The following is a 19,453-nucleotide window of genomic DNA, read 5'->3' on the forward strand; positions in this document are numbered from 1 at the left end:
CAGAATCTGTGAATAATATGCTGCACATATTTGATATGCAAAACCAAATCAACTGTACAATTTATGTTTCCTTTCAGCTGGTGCTTCACATATTGACAGTCAGGAGTATAGGCTACATGCATTAGTCTACACCAGCTGCCCGTGACTAGCCGCTCGCCTTCTGAGCCATGAGGTGCCCTGGATGACAGTGAAGCCTGGTGCTAGCGGCCAACCATGCTGGAGTCACAGCTTCTGAAGTGGACAGCCATCCCAGAAAGAAATAGCCTCATTTTCTTATAAGCTCAGGAGGTTCAACATGTATTTAGATTCTGTTGGTATAAATGTATCTTGATTATTGCATTTTAAAATAGTTCGGGATAAACATATGGAATGTCTCCTATTTGTTTTCAGTGACTTGCCCAGTGGTCACTCTGAGACCCCTATAAATTGCCTCACTGACATGATTCATCAGTAAGTAGACACAATAGATACAGGAGTGGGCTGCTTATAATTCTCTGAAAAGAGCTCATATTTAGCAGAGAGAAATTTCTGTTGATAGCAATGGTAGTGTCCAATTAACCCCTCTTTACATAAACATCTGATTTTTTACAGGAGAAGCTATTTTAAGTCTTTTTTTTTTCTCTATTTTGTCTCTATTTTGTATCACAGGATAAAGATTTGAGGTCTTCTGTACCTTTTTTTAAAACATGACAGACCATCTTAACAGGCAGCAAGACCTTGATATATTGATGTATTTTGAGACACAAAACCAAAATAATGCAAATCTGTTGTCTGATTTCACTGGGCTTGGCACTGGCTCCTGGATATTTACATCTTAATTTCTTCCATTCAGATCTGGTACTTGATTTGAGTGTTTGTGAAAGCTACCAATCTGACAGTCCTGCAGACTGAAGCCTTCCATTTATGCACCTGTTAAGTAAAAAGTTCAAGTTTCCCTTTCCAATTAAAGTGCCTCTACCCGTGCTGGCCAGACCACCTCGCGGGAGGAATCATTTAGATTCCAACCACACATTTTCCCCTGCCTCAGTCTTGTGAATGCCAGCAAGAAGCCGATTTATGCCAGCTGCTGCATATTTCTAATGGGCACATTTGTCTATAGGGAATAAAGTGATCAGATAACTTCTAGAAGATAACAATTTCAGGTTACTACCAGTCTGGACTGGATTTGAACTGATGCTGCAGAAAGAAATTATTCTTTTCCATTTCCAGTCCAGATGTGCTTTGGAGTTTCTGTGGGGCTCTAAGAAGTATCTTAATGGAAGTGGATCTATTCTTAAAACATATCTGTTAAAAATTAAGTGGATTCTTCAAATTTCAGGCTGTATTAACTGCACTGAGATGTGGTTTACACTTAATAGGTAAGGAAAGTAGCTCATATTATAAATGCAATGCATGTATATTATACCTGGTGCACATTTATCGAAACAGTGTCAGGTTTTGAAACAGCTTACATTAACTTTGCATCTGTGCTGTGAATCCAGAAAGAAGTTGAGGTTTGCTCAGCTAAATACTTCTCATGGTGCTGGCAGCTGAGAAGGAGTTTGTCACTGATATGCTTACTTTTCTCCCCATTTCGTATTTCTGAAAAGGACATAAATGAGAAAAGATTGATTCTAAAGTAACAGGAGGAGCAACGCAGAGACAATAATAATGAGCATGTTCCAGTTGGATGGATTATGGGAGAACTCTTATTTTCCCACAAGACAGCCAGTTCTGACACTTTAATATATAAGCATAGATATGCCAGAAGGGGAGCAAAGAATCGTTTCATTCCTACCTGCTGTTGCAGCTGGATGGCTTTGGTACCACACGTGCTCCTGGAACCACGCTGTACCAGGTGAATGAAGAGCCTCACTGTTTCAGGGAGAAGGTAGGGAGGGATGTGCTATGTTTCCCAGAAGCTGTTTAAACATCACACCAGTGCTGTTGTCACTGGTTTGGGATGGAACGAAGCTTGGCTAGAGCTTCAACATGCAGTGTGTTGACACACTTGGTCGTTGGTGTGTGACCTACAGAGGGGGCTGAGCCTCACTGTTCTTATTACAGAGGCATACATTTCTGAATTAGAGTGTTGATTTCTCTAGTGTTTTCCACTATTTTGAGTGCCCCGAAAAGCCACTATAATCTCTTTTGCTGGTAGAGAAAGTATGAGTGTTGCCAGCGTGGGCTTTGGAAAAGGGTAGAGAAGGCAACTGGGGTAAATGGTCTCAGGGGCAATGGGGATGCATGCACTATATAGCTGAAGCCTTGGCAATAGATGGCAATTGCTGCCCATGGCATCATATCTATTGACTAGTCTGCCAGTACAATCCGGAGGGCCATGTGGAACAAGAGACCCTATCCTACTGAATCTGAACTGTGAACCTGGAAATGAACGTATAGTAGATGAGACAGAAAAGCAAAATGCCTATATGCCTTTCCCTGCTACAGTTTCCTGCCTTCCTCAGCTGTTTGGGGTTGGTGTTATTTGCTTCTTTGGTGTGTTTTTCCAGGACTGGTCAAAATACCCCAAGTTCCATTTAGCCTTTTTTATTTCCACATCTTGTTTCTTTTCTGTCATTTCCCCTGTCTAAAACAATGAGCCAAAAGCCCTTGAAAAAATAAATTCCACCTCCTCTTGACAAACAACCCCCTGTTCTGCTTTGCCAGGTGACTGATACTGGTACCCTTGGCCAGGCTGTCTCTTCTGTAGAGCTGCCAGTTACTTCGTCCAGTGGTGTTTCCATGTGAATGAGTGATCACCAGGGACTCGCAATCTTCTCCTGTTATTCCTGTATCACTTTCCACTTCTACATAGATGAAGATACCCGGACAGGCAAAACCTTCAATCAGTCTACTCTTTGGAGTCTGACACATACAATGAGAGCCTGCAGTATTAAAGAACTCATAGGAGTTGAAACAGATTTCTCAAATCATTACAGGACTACAGTTATTTGCACTTGGCTAGCACATGCTAGGTTGTTCTTATATCAAGTATCTCATCTGAAATCCATCTCCTTTTTTCTCATGTTTAGGCCTCTGGGTTTATTATAGTGGTATTTTGGCCTACTAGTAGACTGAAAGCAGTATGAGACATATTCATCACATACAGGAAGGAAATTCTGTACATTGTAAGGATGCCACCAGCTTTTTTCTTCCTAGCAGGCAAGAAGAACTCACCAATTCCCTGATCTGCAGTGCTTCTCTGAGATTTTTGAATTTTAAACTTCAAACTGTAAACTAACAGCTCAGGTGAAAAAAACTGACTAATTCCCAGCTGCATCAGAAGACTGGGGGTTGATCTGTGGGAGGGATATGTTCACAGTGGAAATCTCTCTCTCTTTTTTTTTCACTTTGTGGTTGTACTACGGGCTAAACAGAGGAAAACTCAGTGTCTTTTGCTCCTTGCTCTTTCCTGGGAGGTGCATTGGGGAGTTCAGGCAACTATTTAAATGAAATGAATTTTGCCTGAAAGCCTTGTCCCAGATGAGTTGCTCCCACCCAAGAAGGGAAAAGAGAAAAGAAATAAAGAAAACCTGGCTCTGGAGAATTTCTAGTCCCTACCTCACTTCTGCAGACAGAGTTTGCCAGGAGGACGTCATAAAAGACGAAGCCTAGACAGGAACTTGTTTATGGCTTGCACCAGTGACTGTACCTCTGAGTAGTGTTCTGACACTCTTTTCCTTTAGCTTTCCATTTTTAACCCGGGAGCACCCTACAGACAAAAACAAATATGTTTGGTGGAGACACAGACCAATCTGTACCACACATCCATAGGAAATATCCCAGAAAACATGAGGTTTTGCTTATGACATTTGCAGCTAGACTAGACAACCTGTTAATGGACCCTAGGAGGGTGTTGTTTGGGGCAGGCATTTCCAAACATACTTAGAATATTGAGAAGCTTTGGGGGGTCATCCCAAATAATTTTGTGGACTATTACATCCCATTGGCCAGTTTAGCATTTCTGGCTTCTGTTACAGTGCATATGTCATTATATCCACCTACATCCACCATTACCCTCCAAGCAGGTGGCAACTCATGAAAACAATCAGCAGGCAGTATGAGACCCTTTGGTTCATGATTTATTTATTTCCAGTTCAGCTTCTAATTTTGTGAAAGAAGGCTTCTCAGCATGCATCAGTAAGAGATTAATCTTGTATCCCTCTCAAAAATAACTGTTCATAGTTTTCCTTGTTTGTCAGGAACTCTCCTTTTACTCTCAGCAAGTAGCCTCCTGTTATGTGGATGATATGCAGATGGTCATCTTTTCACCTTTAGATCCTATGGTGGACAAATTTGGAAAGCAGCAGTCCCTCTCAACCTGCAGAGCACTCTGCCAAAGGCATTTATTTCTTGAAAGAAATTAATAACATATTTGATCTATTTACATAGATTCTTAGTTTTACTGTTCCCGGTCACCTCGGGGTTACAACACAGAAACCTAATGACAAGTTAAGGCTGTGCAGAGTTATTAGAAAAGACAGCCTAAATCTGTTCTGCCAAACGTATGCAACTGAAGGTCAGGTACTGCGATTTTTAATTTCATAGCTATAAGGATAACTCATTTATTTCACTTTTGTTAAAGCATGGGTAAATATATTCATGACATTAAAACACTTGTATTATTAAAGCATTTGAATGAACTTGAATAAATTGATAATATGAAAAAGCTATAATTATTTTTGCCCAGACATGAATAAATTACTTTTTTGCAGCATCTGTAAGCTTAGGTTGTCCATTTGCCCTTATGTACTTGTAAATTCATATACCAGTTGAGTCACCTGGATCAAAGCCATGTTTTAATAAGACATAGAAGAAACAAAGTGTATTTGCTGTCTGCTTTCTGAACTGGAATTACAAAAATAATTGCAATTAATTGTACTTATTTGAAAAAAAAAAAAGCTGACCCTTCATTTGCTTGGACAAATTAAAATCGTTGTGAACCATCTTCAGTGACCTTTCTTTTAGCTGACAGTTGGTTTGTGACAGATGAAGCTCAGTAATCAGCCGACTGTGGTAAAAACCAAAGCCATGTACCTGATGCAGCCTGGTTTTGAACTATCATTTGTGATACATGTGGATTTGTTATGAAAGCTTCAGCAGTTTGAATATTTTCGTCTTTCTGTCCAGATATTGAAAAATTGTTCAAGCCTGTTTCTTCATAGGGAATGTATATTTCATTTCTGAATTTATAGAGTTGGATTTAATAGCATTATTCTTTCCTCTTTTCCTAGAAACTTTTCTTTTCCTTGGTAGCTTTGGGAATTCCAAATATCTCCAGTGTTAAACATTTTCCCAAGAATGAGTAGTAGCAGTCTAACTTTTGAAGGCACTGACATGAAAAAAAAGTGTGACTATCATTTGAGATGGTGTCTTTGTGACCGAAACAAAGAGAAAAAAGAAACACTAATTTTAACATGGGAAATTATGATTAGATGCTGGGAACAAAAAATTAACAGTGAGGGTGATCAAACACTGGAACAGCTTGTCCAGAGACACTGCGTGATCTCCACCCTTGAAGAGATTCAAAACTCAACAGGACATGGCCCTGAGCAGGCTGACCTAAGCTGTCCCTGCTTTGGGAGCAGCAGCAGGAATTGAACTAGATGACCTCTAGAAGTCCCTTCCAACTTGAATTGTTCTATAATTCAGAGCCCGCCATATGAAAGATGACAGCAAAGTATTGTCTATGATCATTGTCAGTCCTCAGAATTTAGATTCAGTATATGATTATCTTTACTGTTCTATAGGTTGCCTTGAATTCTACAGCAAAAATATTCTGAATATTCATGCCACTACTTCTAAGTCACAGACCTACAAACATTTCTTCCTTGGAAAACTGTTCTTCATCTATCAGGTTCCTGTTCTAGCAGGAACAATCATGACTAAAGCTTGTGAATTTTGTGTTGGTGGAATATTAGGATTAGATTCTGCCTGCAAATAGAAGAGAGAAGTGAAATATTCTTCTTTAAGTTTCTTCTGAATGCTAAATTAGAAGTATATTTCATATACAAGCTGAAGTACATTAAAATTTGATTACTCTTAGTTCCTGTTAACTAATTTGAAAATTAGGGGGTCTTTCGAAATCAAAGCAATTATAATGGAACGACAGTTTGTGCCTTCCTGTGACATGCAATGAAAGAATGAAAAGTGGTTTGGGGGCTCATATGTGCTTACCATATCATGCAACTGGTGGGTGATGCCTGCTGCAGGCAATAGGGAAAACAGCTCAGCAATTGAACAAGCAAACATAGATAAACTTCTAATTTGAGCATACTTTTTAAAATTTTTTTTCCTTCCCTGCTGTGTTTTAAAGTTGTTGAGCTTAACCTGTTGGAAGCATTCAATCTGGTTTTACCTTCCTTGGATAAGGAAATTGGTAAGGATGGTATGGGATAGAGGAATGAGAAACATACCCACCAACATTTAGCTAGTCTCCCAGTTTTATTTGGTTTACAATGTTCCCTTTAGAACAGAAAGAAGAAGCAAGAACTCTGACTGACTGTATTGGAAATCAGTTGGTTTTGCTATATTCTGTCTTCCTTTCTGACCATACATTCTATTAGACAAAAAGTTATATATAATAGAGTAGCTGGAGGCTTCTTGACCCACAGTTTAATGGTACTAAAGATAAGGACTTCACACCTTCCCACACATTTTTTTAAAAGTCGTGGAGTTGCTGGAGCTTCTGAGAGGAGAAGAAAATAAAAGAATTCCAAGTTCTGGGCAGCAGCACCACACATATTGCTACTAGTTTAACCAGATTCAGGTATGCCTAGAGAGCATGGGTTAATAGACCAAGTATACCTGATAACTAGCAACATCTATGGTTCTTTCATCAGAGTCAGCGCTATCACAGACAATTCAAAGAGAACCAGACCTAGTGGATGGAAATCCCACACAGGAGGAAGAGCTCCAGCTTGCAAAGACTATCGTATTTCCAACAGGCAAAAGTGGGGGAGTGGAAAGGAAGGACATAGTCGCCCTGTGCAGTGACAGGCTGTGATCCTTGTCTCCCAATTAAGCTTGCTGGGATGTTTCCCATTCAGGGATGAGACACAAGAGCCTACTATAGGAAGAACATTTATTCTGACCTTATCCATACAGCATAACGTGGAAGAAAAATACAACTTTAAGAAGCCTGGCTCATCAGAAATCCATGCCTTGCCTGAGTGTAAACCAATAATCCATGAGTTACCCCTGCATCCAAAATTCGACTGTTAGAGAGAAAGTGATAACATGGCAGAATAACATTTTCTATACTACCAATCACAGAAATCAAATTCTGTCCAGGGCTTGTCTAAACAATGACAGTGGTCATCACAACAATTGGTTGATTGGAGAAGAGTATTGTACTATGCCTTATTGTCTCCAACTTCTTGCCTTCCTCCTTTCTTTTCTAACCCAAGACTGCTACTTCTCAGCTCTTTCCCACAGTGCAAACACAAATCAGGATTTGCTTGTTAGCTCGGACTTGCACCTTTTTTCTTGTGCCTTATCAGTGAGATCTGTCACAGTGGTTGGGAAGGACCAAACTAATAAAAAAAAAAACCACAAAAACAAGGATACATGTATTGTAATTTGTTATGGATAGCTATAATTAAGATTTTCCACCAGATGCATGTGCTGTGATCCCATTGAAAGCACATAAAGATGATTTGCACCTACATATCTGAGAACTTCCAAGTCTTCTGTGGTAATCTTTTGATCTTTTTTAATCTTCTGGAAGGTGCTGGAAAGGTTGGAAGATGCTGAAGATCAGTACCTATCCATTTCCACTCATATTTCTTCTTAGCAATGGAAAGACTATGCAAAAGTATCACTGTGACATGATGCAAAATGAGGCACAGAGCAAGTATCCCACATATGACAATAGTGCCAGTATATGACCCATTACTAGTCTACTTTGAAAACAACTCATGATTTTTTCCTGCTGTAGACTTAACACAGTTCCTAATTTAATAGACTCTACTTAAATTACCCTGGTGACAGAAGTTATTTTATCTAGGGACAAAATCAAGAGATGAGCTTAGCAGGCTCCTGGAGCTGCTGGCCTAACAGCTCTGGTTCTGTTTCCAACTGGTCTGGTTCAGTTTTCAAAGCAGACTAAAATACTCAGTGAAGTGTATCTGTGAACCTTGTTCAAAAGACAATATGAATACATTTCCCAGTTCTGTTAACTCTTAGGGTTTTTTTTTTAAATATTGTACATGATCAAGGTTAGTTTTACTTTACACTGTTTAATACTAGCAACAGTTGTGTAATTTATAAAAAAAATGCAATTCCTTGCTTATTTTTTCTGAACTCTCTTCTGGCTGAGTTCCTGTGTTTCTTGCTTTTCATTATATGACTCAGTCTTCCAAAGGCAATTGTTCCGCTAGGAAGATAAGATGAAAAGGCAACTGAAATAATACCATGTGTCATAAAAATAAAATGTGGTACAATTTTAGTTTATTGTTAGTGAGGGAATTCCATTTCAGTATCTTTCCCTCTGTGCCCAAAAGTAAGATAAACTAGTGAGCATTGATACTTCTGGTCAGAAATTTTCAGTTATATAACATACTGACATATACGTGCTGCTTATACAAGACAAAAGCAGAATTTACTCCCTATAGACAAAAGACCGTTAGCCTCAAAACTTTCATTACTTCTAGATTTATGATATCCTAAAGATAAAAACTTGTACGCTTTTCCAAGAAAAAAAGCTTTGAGTCTCTACCAAAAGAGGCACAGCTTTCTCACGGTATTGAAATTTTTAAAATTGCCTCAGTCGAGGCTTTAATATGCCTTCGGTGTGACTCTGCAGTACTCAGTATATTTCTGAAAGCTTTGTAATGGTCAGTTAACTCGGTTGATAAACTTAGAAAATACCAACTTTTTGTGAAAGTGGCACTCAGTAGTAGCTCCTCCCATTACTACAGAACTATTCTGCATACCTGCCAGCTACCACAATCGGGGTTTGAGGGTTGGTTGCTTTTGCCTGTAAAGTTGCAGGGCAGATTAGCAGTCTTTCTGCCACGAACTCAGTACCTGAGCTGAGGTAAGCTGAATTAGCAAGTGTAAGAAAACATAGAAAACAGAAGGAGACAAGCCTGAGGCAAACTATGGTGTTTTCTTCTATCAACTCTTTGACAACTTCTCTCAAACTTTCTAGAAAATGTTTACAAAGCCAAAAGATAGAAGCAAATTAACTGGACTCAAATCCAGAAAGTCTACTATGCTATTTGCAACAAGGAATATTTTTTCAAGACTCAATAATGGCTCCTTAGTTTCCAGGAGTCAAGCAGCAACAATTCCTCGCTTTTTTTTTTTTTAACTGATTATTGTTTATACTAGGTGTTTTATAGAAACACAAACTGATGGAAAAACAATTCCATGAAACAGCACTGTTCCGTTAATAGCAGGAGTCTGAGGAGCGGCTAGGCGGAGACCCTACCGTTGAGTCACGAGGTTCAGACAGGATCCCCTTGCTTTCTAAACTTCTCCGAGAGGAGTCTAGGTGCAGCTAAATCCAGTCTTAATCTCAGACTTGGTCAACGGTTTATTTTCTAAGGATTGTAGATGTAACCACCCATCAGAGTATTTGTTGTTAGTAACTAATGTGGCAGATGCCCCAGACAGTAGCATTCAGTAAGAATGATCACAGCTAGGTTAATGAATAATGCAATTTATTAAAGCAACAGATACACAGGTTCTTTGGATTACCAGTGATAAGATCACTGCTTACAAGGCACACATAAGTACTAAGAAAATTAGTAACACTACTAGGCTGCAAGTGCATTAAGCAAATATGAAGTGACTCTAATGCATTGGAGATTTAAAGTGAAGCTATATAGAGTTTTCTACATTTTCCCGGGGAAACACTTGGTATAACCAAGTCTTAAATCTTACCCAAAGGCGTCCCAGTGGGGGGGAAGAGAGGCTTAGCCCATCAAATGGTCCCAGAAGTCAGTGGTACGCGATGGGATCTTCCCTAACACCCTCTTTCTCTTCACACATTTTATACTACTTTTTATCTTTCAGGTGGAGCTTGAGTGACTCTAGTCATACATACCCTTATTATGATTGGTGTAAAATTTCCTCGCTTTACTTTTAAAGGTGTAGACTAGAAAAGTTCAAAGCGCATGCCCAGTGAGGGGTGGTCGCACCTTAGAGGTGGGTAGCTTTTGGGATGGAGATGTGTTTTGATATTATAATGATATTATAATAAGCAAAGTTCACAAAAAGGACAGCATTTTGTCAAAAGTATGACGGACTGTTGGCCCAAGGTGGCAAATATGCAGCATACTGGCTTCATGGCACCTCAAGTTCCCATTTATCACAGAGCCTGGCCACGATGCCTACACGCCACTCCACCCTCTGGACAACTTCTCTTAGAGCCAGTACACCAAGTTCTCCTGGCATTGCTGACATCTATGGTTACTAGGGAACTCCCGTGAATTGCATTCCTCACATAGCAGCTGCACTCCACCCTGAAAGCTTCTTCAATGCTGTACCTTTTCTAAAAACATAAGTTTCATTTCTAAGTCACCTCCAGTGATTATTCCATACACCACTCACTGGGTGGAAGGCTGGATCTCAAAAGATGTAACAGATGTCACATTAGATGAGAGGGGAGAGAAAGAACTCTATAAGCAAGAACTCTATAGAAAGAACTATTATAAGCAGAATAATCAAAAGGCAAAGAAAAAATAAGTAGCTATCAAAGAAGAAATAGTTTATTGTTCATTATTTCCACAGAGGCCATTCCAGTCAATTATGATAAAGCTTTTTTAGTACTGAATACTATTTTGGCAGCTTATAGCACTGCAAACCTTGAATAAACCCCTATGCAGGAGTGACTTCCATGTTTGCTACGCACTCAACCGTCACGGCAGAGATAAAAGCCTGGCTGATTCCTCCCTGACCACGGGCCCAGTTCTGTTGTATTCAGACCAGCATAAATTTGGAGTAGTTCAGCTGAAGGTAAAGAAGTTATTTTAAATTGATACTGAAGTAATTCAGAGCAAGTCCTGATCCAGAATGGGCAGCTCAGATAATGTCATGTATTGAATACAACGCAGGGCTTCACCACTGAGCAGTTAATAAAAGTAAGTATTTAATATATTGGTTAACTAACAATTAATTAGATTTGTTTAATGTTCTATCCATTGATAAATTAAATATCATTTGCACTGACAGCAATTGTACTCGTTGCTATATTGCTCTGTGCTGCTGTGATAATTATCACTTCCAAGCAAAAGTCAGTCTTTTTCCCTTGTTCAAGAGATGCCATCCACCATATGAATTGTAGATTTTATCTGTAGCGTACTGAAGTCCACCGGAAAAGCTCCTGTGGCCTTCAGTGAGCTTTAGGTCAGCCTCTGAACGGGTCAGGGTTCTTGTGCAAAATAATAGCGTAACATCTTGTAATTATGTTTGAATATATAATGCCTATGCATAGGGGGTATATTTGAAGGAATCACAAAATTTTAGAACGGCTGAAGACGGACGAGACCTCTGGAGATCAGCTAGTCCAATCCCCCTGCTCAGAAAAGGGGCAATTAGTTCATGTTTCCCCAGGGTCATGCTGGAACATAACTCTAACCTTATTTCTTTAGTTTTAAATGACTGACTTTCCCATTTTAACGTTCTTTTATATAAAACTCTGTATTACATTTTACTCTGTAATTATGAGATCATTTGCCAGTCTTCTGTGGCCTCTTATCAAGGGAGTGGAATCCTGTTGTGCATTTTACATTTAGTATTATAATTTTTTTTCACCGAACAGGGCATCAGGATTTGGAGTTTTAATGCAATCTTGGAAATTATTATAATGTGCTAAACTAATTTTGACCTTTTTAAAAAGGTTCTATATTTTGATTGCAAAGCACTCCACTTCTTTATCACGAGTCAGTGAGACTGCAATCAATGGAGAAAAAAATTAAACAGAACTAATATAAAATTAGTATCTTTCGGAAGGGTAGATAGAGAGATACCTTCAAAAATTATCAAAAGAACAATCAGAAATGCAGCACTCTGAGATGCTTTGCTGTCAGACATCACTGCTGAGCCTCGATGAAAGTGGGATACTGAATACCCACCTAGGTTTCTATACAGACAATGCTCATTTCTTGTCCCACTGATTTCAATGGAATTGTTCCCACAAATTGTTGCACCCATAACCATTTGCAGAACTGCTCCACTGGATCTTTTCACCATTCCCCCGGATGTTTATTAGTTGACATCCTGTAACATCCATGTTCTTCTAAATCTGGTTATTTTTTAGATTGAGAGCTATATGGCAATTAGCTAAGAATAAGACCAATTACGAGTCATTGATTGATGTTGCTTGTGCGTACCTGCTACTGATTGTTGATGAGAGGTGCATTTTAATTAAAATGACATCTTTTCTTACTACATATTCCTAGCTGAATATAAATTAGAGTACCTTTCATGCTGGTACTCCTTCTGGCCATTGCAAAGCCATACATACATGGAGCATGAGGCTGGAAAGAGAGCTGGATTTCTCCAGCATTACTGCCAATTTGATGAGGGAGTTTTCCTTAGATCAGGGAAAGAGGGGGTACAAAACAAAATAGGATTTTAAGGTTCTTCCTGATCTTAATCCTCATCTCCCTTTTCCTTATAAAAAGACAGAATGACATTTGTGCCATGGCTGCTATTTTCTTTCTTCTTTTCCTTTATTCTGATGAGGTCCCTAATTTGAGCACATTGTCAATTTTCCCAAACGTTGAAGTGACTGCAATGTTTTCTATGGGTAAAGTATATTCTCTTATGTTAGAATAAATAAATTTATATTACTTTTCTAGCATCTATTAAGTAGTTTATTGAATGAAAATTTATGTTTTCAAAAGTAAAATCTGATTTAAATTCTAAAGACCAGAACATATCAGTCTCAACTGTGTAAAGTGAAAAGGTATCTACATTTAAGAAGGAAAGCTCACGAAACTCTTTTCCAGTTCTAGGTGATTTGGGTCTTGTACATTACTGCAACATTTCTGAATCTCTTAGATTACTGAAATTTTTATGGTAGGAAGAATAAATACACCAGCGAAGAGCAATGACCGACAGTGACCTGAAAGTAGTGAGGGACAAAGTCTGACTGATCTTACTTGAAATGATATTTCAGACTTCACATATTACACTGAGACGGCTCAGTTATCAATCAGCGACTTTGTTAGCAATCTCAGTGGGCAGACTAATTAATGATGCTGCTTTGCATAGATTTGGGGGATGAGTAGGAAATGGATATAACATAATTAAACTATTGTAAAGTCTCAGTTTTGAACTGAGACTAAAAAGTTGGTGGATATGTGAGTTTAATCAAAGCTAATAAATATGCATGATTTACCGTGTGTCAGTTAATTTTTGGAGCACAGTCCCAAATACAGCTCTCTATTAGATGCTGGGTTTGGATGTATGTGCTGTGAATTAAGTGGTAAGCAGCATTTCCTACAGCCTTTAACTAGCAAGGCAGAATAGGAACAAACTTGCCTAGCTAGGGTTTCCTGGTCTGTATTTCACTGGGTGCCACCACAGCGGTTTCAGCCCTCAGCACCCATACAAGTGTGAAGTACAATGCTGTAGGCCATCCTCTCAATAGGGGCAGGGTGTTAGAAATACATATTACTGTCTGAGAAGTATCATAATGGCTCAGGATGTTCAGGCTTAGAAGTAATTTGTCAGCAAGTCAATATTCTTACCTTAGCAGACACAAGTTACGTTTATCTGACTTGCTCTGTTTGTTTTCAAGTTTTCACTTGTTGTACGTTGGGCTGCAGGATTAAACTAATACTGAGTAAAAGGTTGCAAAATCCCTTACATATTTCAAAAGTGTATAGGCTTTGCAGTTTGCACATCCACAAAACGGAAGCTATACAATTTTCTAGGAAAAAAATAATATGATTTTAAAAGAAATATTGGCTCCAAACTTATATATTAAAAAATCAGAAGATTAGGATGAGAAAGTCACAAATTGTGTCCACCAAAAAACACAGCAGAGAGAACAGTAAGTATCACTTATGGTAGTAACCATAGTGCCTACCTTTTTGATTAACCCAGTGCCTTTTGAAGTTTGAAGATAAAGATAGTAGATAGTTCTTTCACAGCCACTTGCTTGTTCTAGCTGCTCTGCAATCTAGTCCCTTTAAGCTTCTCCATGATGTTGTGTAGACTGCATTTTGTGCAGCAGAGCTCTTGGACAAAAATATTGGCCTCAGAGAAATTAATGGATGAGGAAAGTTGTACACACAGCCAAAATGTACTTATAAAAATCTGCCCATATTTCATCATGAATCTGGGACACACTGTGCCCAAACAAAGTTTTCCTACATGTAGTCAATCTTAGAAATGTTAGCTATATTGGACAAAGGGATTATGATACAACTCCAAAAAAATCCACATGCCTCCAATGTTTTATAATTATTTTTATCAAGTAATCTGGAGCTGTAGGCAGCTCATCAACAAACTAACCATGTGACAAGCCCAGAGGCGACTCCAGAGCTGCCAGAGGAACCTGCCAAGGAGCCAGATGTCACTAGAAATGTTTCTGTTACTACTTAGCTGCTGGGTCCTGTGGCTGCCACCAAAAAAGAGAAGGAACAGGATAATGTATCATCTCACTTTTCTGAGGCTAGCAGCCTCTGCATCAATCTACTGCAATTCTGTTGCCACTTGAAGGAAATATTTCTATGTCTTTGCATTTTTTTACCCAAGCTGAAATATGTGTATGTGTGTAAGGGAGCGAGGTTTCTAGAGTTTAAAAAATAAATTTTTTGTTTATTATTGACCACTAAACCTGTATATTCTTAGCTTTCAGTATCATAGGTTGAAAGTGGAAGTGTTCACGGCCAGTTTGGATAGGGCTTTGAGCAACCTGATCTAGTGGAACATATCCCTGCCCATGGCAGGGGAGTGGGAGCTAGATGATCTTTAAGGTCCTTTCCAACCTAAACGATTCTATGAGTTAATGGTTCTCTGAAAGGAAAGTTTCTATTTTGGATATGTTCTGATCTCATTGCTTAGTAACTCTTTGGTTGTCCATGAGGATGAAATAAGTAGCCCCTGGAGCCTTTATGGAGTTAAGTCTCTACAACAACTTTTTTGCATTTTTGGAAATATCCAAAATCACAGTGTTGGTGTCCAAAGATGGTCTGCTTCATTCATTGTCCGGGTTTTAATCAGTCACAAGGCAACATAAGTAAATTCTGGAAGGCACTGAACTCTTTTTGATCAATGATGCCTCATTGCCATAGAGTAATATTCATTCCCTGGGCAGTGATACTCTGTTTATCCTTATATTTTTAATGGTTACCCTTCACTCTGGTACTGTAGATAAATGTAACTCAAACTTCATTCACCTGGAAAGCAGGCCAGTCTTAAACATTAGTTCAGAGAAAGGCCTAGGCTGATATATTGATATATTGCTTAATATCTCAGGCTTGTCTTTAGACTTTAGAAAGCTTTTGTGCTTCTGATGCACACATGGGTTAGACTCAGTGGATGATGCAACAGAGATTTCTACACTATCAGTTAAACACAGGTCTGAGCCCATTCAGAATCCGAGATATTCTTCCGCCTCCCCACACGGTTTCCTTCAGTGATCTTGTTCAGGATCAGGCTGACAGCTGTCACGGTCTGTAAGGTGAGAAGCCAGGTGTGCTGGGTGAGCTGGCGCAGCTTCTGAGCACGACTCAACTGCTTGTTAGATGGAAAGAGCATCTCAGGATGTAGATACTCCTTTCTGTCTCCATCTTTCTCACTAACATGCTGTTTTGTTGCACCAAATGTAGTTTAACACTCTGTCACATAAGTAAATAAAAGTCTTCAAAAGTGGGCACTTGTATTTCTCTGTTCTGCCACTTGAAATATTACTATGCTGTGGTTTTCCTCCTCTGCTACTTGCAGGCTTTGCCTAATCATAATCCAATGTTTACTGTGCAAGATGCACTTTGTACTTCCTCAACTATGGATTTAGCTAGAGCTAAGCAAGGAACTGCAAACACTAAGTTAACCACAGCTCCCTAAACTGCCAAAGGCAACCATTTTGTTATTGTTACTACCATTTTTGTGCAGTAAATGAGAAGTGGGTTTGGCCATTTTGTTTTGGGTTTACATCTACAGCACAAAAAGAAAGGGTAAGATTACAAAGAATTTGGGACAAATAGAATATTTGTAAGCCTGAGTTTTTATTGCTGATCTATTGGCAGATTTTGAGCTGAGTGTCTTATAACCCAACCAGTGGAAGATGGCCTGTTGTTAGGAACTGATCTATGATACCAGATCAGCAGCCTCTGTTTTCCGGAGTCCCTACCTAGAAACAGGAAGTAAGACATTTCCAAAAGGCTCTTAGATTTCCAGGTCATGAAAGCCAAGTGGATTAAACCTCAGCCTTTGAGCTTAGGTTGATTACAGAAAATGACTAAGACCTTAGGATGCCACAGGAGTTCTCCCTTTACCTCCAGAGAAAGACTATGTCCTTCCCAGCATGGATCTGTAAACTTGTCTTCTTTCTTTCTTTGAAGGATTTCTACTTTCGGTATTTTCATCAAGGAGGAAAGGATGGAGAGACCCACAAAGGTGCTGGCCAGTGGTGTGAATGTGCAAAGAAAATGAGATGACAGAAATTGGCATTTCATATAGGATCACAAGAAGTTCTTGTATTATATGAGAGCCCATCCAGCATCCCTGAGCACATTACAGGTCACCTGCATGATCACTCTCCTCTGTCTTTCAGATCTGCATGGTGTTTTTTAAAAAGTTGGTATATTGGTAACTTTTGTTGTGAAAAATTATAGTTTGTCACTTGAGAAGACAAGTTGCTGGAGAAATAAACGCAGGGCATCAGTCTTTCTCCTTTCCTGTACCTTTCCTCTAAACCCCCTTTTTCCACCAGCTTGTGGTCGCCTGTCTTGATCATTGCTGGAGTCTGAGAAAATGCACTTTACTATATTCCTGAGGCTGTTTCATGTTTCTCTGCTTCAAATGCAAGATATCAATCCTGTGGGACTTTTTCTCTCTTTCCACTGCCCACTGCCACTAAAATACAAAGTGACTGAATTTGAAGGGCCATGATGCTTAGAAAGTGGGGAAAGAATTTTGCAGTGCCCAGAGAGCTGTTTTTTTTCTACCTTTACAGCATCTGTCATCTGCCTCTAAGGTTTTTAATACTGTGGTTATCAGGGACTGAGGCATCAGCATCTGTAGCTCCTTTTCTCCCTTTTCCTGTTAGTTCTCTGTTGAAGAAAACACGGAGATTTATTTATGCTGGCTTAGCAAGAATATCCTTTCAAATTTAAAAGAAAGAAATCCAAGATCTGTGTGAGCTTTAACTGAGAGCTAACACAGAACAGAATATGGCCTTAATACATTTCTTTCAAAGTAAACACAGATATTTTCAAATAAAGGATAAAAGCCAGTAATTCTGACTCATCTTTTTTCTTAAACTGATGTAATTTCAGTTGGCCTCATATGGAGGGAAAGAATAAGGGAAAATAAGTGGGATAAATATAAATGTAGCAACAGAATTTAATATTTTCATTTACCTTAAATATTCTTTATCAATCTTTTCATGTTCTTTGTTTCAGGGTTCATGTGGTCATACTTCATATTTCTCGTCTCTCATTTCAACGACTTTGGAATCTTTTTTTCCTAAGAGATGCTATCACTTTTCTATACGCTATTAAACATATGTTGTTTAATACCCATGAGAATATTTTTGGACCAGCTAAGCATCAGTCAAATCCTTTTATCATAAAAGTCCGTTCTGGAAAGATCACCTTATTCTAAGGTTGCTAAAATGAAAGCAAGAGCCCTTGCACATTAGGCTCTTTTTTTCCAAAAGATTTCCATTTTCTTCTCCAGACCTGCCACTTTACTTGCTAGTTGTATTATGAAAAGCTGTGCTTATAGCAGACCTATTGTAGAGTGAAAAGAGAAAATGCTTTGCTACAAGGCAGAAGCTAATTCACTATTCTTCAGGGACTGATATTCATCTATCCTTCAATAAAAGCTAATGGTTAAATAGACCCAATGCACTCAGCTAATCTAGGAAGAAGCTGATGGCTGGGGGTTGGGATTCAAAGTTCATGCTGAAGTGCTATTCCTGAAGACAAAGATATTCTTACATTTGCCTTAGAAAAAGATGACAATGTTACAAAAAATATCAGATGGATTTCATTCTCAAATATGTGGTTCTATGAAAAAGTATCTACTGCATCTGAAAAAGTTATATTTTATTAATTTTTAAACATGCATTACTTTTATAATTTTTTCTTTTTAAGGGATGAGACTATTTAAACACAGGGATTACATTTTAAATAACCTTCTGTCTAGTCTTTTGCTACTCAAATTCCAACACCCTTAAGAAGATACAATGATTTTTTTTCATTAAAAGCAATTTTTGCAAAGCACTCCCAGAAGGAGGGGACATGAAAACACCACGTTTCCCTCTGTATAACTACCAGTCCAGCTAAAGGTACTGCTGTGCTGTGCATATCAAATAGTCCAGTGCAAGAAGGAAAGCTCGCTTGAGAAATTAACAATGGAAAACAAAAGCCCTCAACCAACACAACAGACTACACAAGGGCAGAGTGAATTTTTATAAGCAAGGTTATGACTTAAAATACAATATACAGTAAATGACATGGCTTCTAGACAGTTGCTGCAGCTGTGTATGAGTGCAGATACGCCACTGATTCTTTTAATAGATAACCTAAGAGTATTTTTTCTGTGCTGCGGGACATTTAACTTAGCCGTACTGTGAATGAGCTTGAAAAACAAGATGACCTGAATATATAGAGGTATTATTTAACTGAAGGACTTTTGGTCACAAAAGGTCTAATTCTGATCCCTGGGAAAACAGTGCCAAAGCTCTCCCTGACTTCACCAGAAATGGGATGGAAGAATAGGACAGGAGCAGAGCTGAAACTGGTGGCTTGTGTCCTTATTTCAGGAACTTCTCATAGTGCAGGTAATGAAACGGCTTATATTGTAATAAAATGTCACACCTCTGCATGCTAGCTGATCGCTGGCAGAACAGCTGTGTTTTCTCAGAAACACAGGGCCAAGATTGGATGCATGCCTTGTGAGAGGGCTTGAAATTTCTGTCTTTCCACAAACTCAGTACTGCCAATATTTTTTCTCTTCCTGCATCTTTCTCCTCATTTATCAGTCAGAGAAATATACATACATATGTATATCTTTTATTTCACAGGTTTTTGTACAGTTTTTCAGTGCTGATATGTTAACCTCTGTTTTGAAGGATATTTGTTGATAGGGCATCATCTTTCTGTCTAAGGCCAGACTGTATCTCTCTCGGTACTACAGTCCTATGCCAGCAGCTCTTCCTTCCCTTCAGCATGCATCATTGGGGAAGTCTGGGAACAAATACCATCTTGCAATAATCTGAAAAGGATCAGTTTGCCTCAAAAAGCTCAGGAAAGGGGAATCTCTGTGAACTGCATATCGG

Source organism: Phalacrocorax carbo, chromosome 1 (assembly GCF_963921805.1).
Source record: "Phalacrocorax carbo chromosome 1, bPhaCar2.1, whole genome shotgun sequence".
Classification (NCBI taxonomy): domain Eukaryota; kingdom Metazoa; phylum Chordata; class Aves; order Suliformes; family Phalacrocoracidae; genus Phalacrocorax; species Phalacrocorax carbo.